Source organism: Colobus angolensis, unplaced genomic scaffold (genome assembly GCF_000951035.1).
Source record: "Colobus angolensis palliatus isolate OR3802 unplaced genomic scaffold, Cang.pa_1.0 Scaffold2, whole genome shotgun sequence".
NCBI lineage: Eukaryota > Metazoa > Chordata > Mammalia > Primates > Cercopithecidae > Colobus > Colobus angolensis.
The window spans coordinates 18,583,635-18,587,659 of record NW_012115154.1 but is presented as its reverse complement, the minus strand read 5'-3'; positions in this window follow the sequence as shown (position 1 = coordinate 18,587,659).

Below are 4,025 nucleotides of genomic sequence, written 5' to 3'. Positions count from 1 at the left end.
CTTCAAACTATACTACAAGGCTATAGTAACCAAAACAGCAAGGTACTGGTACCAAAACAGATATATAAATCAATGGAACAAAACAGAGGCCTCAGAAATAGCACCATACATATACAACTATCTGATCTTCAACAAACCTGACCAAAACAAGCAAGGGGTAAAGGGTTCCCTATTTAACAAGTGATGCTGGGAAAACTGGCTAGCCATATGCAGAAAACTGAAACTGGACTCCTTCCTTACACTTTATACAAAAATTAACTCAAGATGTATTAAAGACTTAAACCTAAAACCTAAAATCATAAAAAACCCTAGAAGAAAACCTAGGCATTACCATTCAGGACACAGGCATGAACAAAGACTTCATGACTAAAACACTAAAAGCAATGGCAACAAAAGCCAAAATTGACAAATGGGATCTGATTAAACTAAAGAGCTTCTGCACAGCAAAATAAACTATCATAAGAGTGAACAGGCAACCTACAAAATGGGAAAAAAGTTTTCCAATCTATCCATCTGACAAAGGGCTAATATCCAGAATCTACAAAGAACTTAAACAAATTTACAAGAAAAAAGCAAACAACCCCATCCAAGAGTGGGCAAAGGATATGAACAGACACTTCTCAAAAGAAGATGTTTATGCAGTCAACAAACATATGAAAAAAAGCTAATCATCACTGGCCATCAGAGAAATGCAAATCAAAACCACAATGAGATACCATCTTATGCCAGTTAAAATGGCGAACATTAAAAAGTCAGGAAATGAGGGGGGCACCCAAGATGGCCGAATAAGAAGAGCTCCAGCCTCCAGCTCCCAGCATGAGCAACACAGAAGACAGGTGATTTCTGCATTTTCAACTGAGGTACTGGGTTCATCTCACTGGGGCGTGTCAGACAGTCGGTGCTGGTCAGTGGGTGCAGCCCAACCAGCGAGAGCTGAAGCAGGGCGAGGCATCACCTCACCTGGGAAAACCAAGGGGGAAGTGAATTCCTTTTCCTAGCCTAGGGAAACTGAAACACAACACCTGTCTCAGTTACTCCCACCCTAATACTGCGCTTTACCATGGGTCTTAGCAAACGGTACACCAGGAGATTATATCCCACGACTGGCCCAGAGGGTCCCACGCCCACAGAGCCTCCCTCATTGCTAGCACAGCAGTCTGAGATCTAACTGCAAGGCAGCAGCGAGGCTGGGGGAGGGGCGCCTGCCATTGCTGAGTCTTAAGTAGGTAAACAAAGCCCTCAGGACAGTCGAACTGGGTGGAACCCACTGCAGCTCAAGGAGGCCTGCCTGCCTCTGTAGACTCCACCTCTGAGGACAGGGCATAGCTAATCAAAAAGCAGCAGAAACCTCTGCGGATGTAAATGTGCCTGTCTGACAGCTTTGAAGAGAGCAGTGGATCTCCCAGCATGGAGTTTGAGATCTGAGAACGGACAGACTGCCTTCTCAAGTGGATCCCTGACCCCTGAGTAGCCTAACAGGGAGACATCCCCCACTAGGTGCAGACTGACACCTCACACGGCTGGTTACACCTCTGAGATGAAGCTTCCAGAGCAAGAATCAGAGAGCAACACTCGCTGTTCAGCAATATTCTATCTTCTGCCACCTCTGCTGCTGATACCCAGGCAAACAGGGTCTGGAGCAGACCTCAAGCAAACTCCAACAGACTGGCAGCTGAGAGTCCTGACTGTTAGAAGGAAAACTAACAAACAGAAAGGGCACCCACACCAAAACCCCATCAGTATGTCACCATCACCAAGCATCAAAGGCAGATAAAACCACAAAGATGTGGAAAAAGCAGTGCAGAAAACCTGGAAATTCAAAAAATCAGAGTGCATCTCCCCCTCCAAAGGAACGCAGATCATTGCCAGCAATAGAACAAAGCTGGATGGACAATGACTTTGACAAGTTGAGAGAAGAAGACTTCAGTTGATCAAACTTCTCAGAGCTAAAGGAGGAACTATGTACACAGCACAAAGAAACTAAAAACCTTGAAAAAAGAAGGGAAGAATGGATAACTAGAATAACCAGTGCAGAGAAGTCCATAAACGAACTGATGGAGATGAAAACCATGACACAAGAACCACATGACAAATGCACAAGCTTCAGTAAATGACTCGATCAACTGGAAGAAAGAGTATCAGTGATTGAAGATCAAATGAATGAAATGAAGCGAGAAGAGAAGTGTAGAGAAAAAAGAGTAAAAAGAAGGAAGCACTAAACATGGAAAGGAACAACCAGTACCAGCCATTGCAAAAACATGCCAACATGTAAAGACCATCGATGTTAGGAAGAAACTGCATCAACTAATGAGCACAATAACCAGCTAATATCATAATGACAGGATCAAGTTCACACATAACAATATTAATCTTGAATGTAAATGGACTAAATGGTCCAATTAAAAGACACAGACTGGCAAATTGGATAAAGAGTCAAGACGCATCAGTTTGCTGTATTCAGGAGACCCATCTCACATGCAGAGACACACATACGTTCAAAATAAAGGGATGGAGGAAGATCTACCAAGCAAATGGAAAACAAAAAAAGGCAGGGGTTGCAATCTTAGTCTCTGACAAAATGGACTTTAAACCATCAAAGATCAAAAGAGACAAAGGACATTACATAATGGTAAAGGGATCAATTCAACAAGAAGAGCTAACTATCTGAAATATATATGGAACCGATACAGGAGCATATTCATAAAGCAAGTCCTTAGAGACTTACAAAGAGACTTAGACTCCCATACAATAATAATGGGAGACTTTAACACCCCACTGTCAACACTCCCATACAATAATAATGGGAGACTTTAACACCCCACTGTCAATATTAGACATATCAACGAGACAGAAAGTTAACAAGGATATCCAGGAATTGAACTCAACTCTGCACCAAGTGCACCTAATAGACATCTACAGAACTCTCTGCCCCAAAGCAACAGAATATACATTCTTCTCAGCACCACTTATTTGGAATTGCACTTATTCCAAAATTGACCACATAGTTGGAAGTAAAGCTATCCTTAGCAAATGTAAAAGAACAGAAATTATAACAAACTGTCTCTCAGACCACATGCAATCAAACTAGAACTCAGGACTAAGAAACTCAATCAAAACCGCTCAACTACATGGAAACTGAACAACCTGCTCCTGAATGACTACTGGGTACAGAATGAAATGAAGGCAGAAATAAAGATGTTCTTTGAAACCAATGAGAACAAAGATACAACATACCAGAATCTCTGTGACACATTTAAAGCAGTGTGTAGAAGGAAATTTATAGCACTAAATGCCCACAAGAGAAAGAAGGAAAGATCTAAAATTGACACCCTAATGTCACAATTAAATGAACTAGAGAAGCAATAGCAAACACATTCAAAAGCTAGCAGAAGGCAAGAAATAACTAAGATCAGAGCAGAACTGAAGGAGATAGAGACACAAAAAACCCTCCAAAAAATCAATGATCCAGGAGTTGGTTTTTTGAAAAGATCAACAAAATTGATAGACCGCTAGCAAGATTAATAAAGAAGAAAAGAGAGAAGAATCAAATAGATGCAATTAAAAAAAGATAAAGAGGATATCACCACCAACCCCACAGAAATACAAACTAGCATCAGAGAATACTATAAACACCTTCACGCAAATAAACTAGAAAACCTAGAAGAAATGGATAAATTCCTGGACACATACACTCTCCCAAGACTAAACCAGGAAGTTGAATCCCTGAATAGACCAATGGTAGGCTCTGAAATTGAGGCAATAATTAATAGCCTACCAACCAGAAAAAGTCCAGGACCAGATGGATTCACAGCTGAATTCTACCAGAGGTACAAGGAGGAGCTGGTACCAGTCCTTCTGAAACTATTCCAATCAATAGAAAAAGAGGAAATCTTCCCTAACTTATTTTATGAGGCCAACATCATCCTGATACCAAAGCCTGACAGAGACCCAGCAAAAAAAGAGAATTTTAGACCAATATCCCTGATGAACATCGATGCAAAAATCCTCAATAAAATACTGGCAAA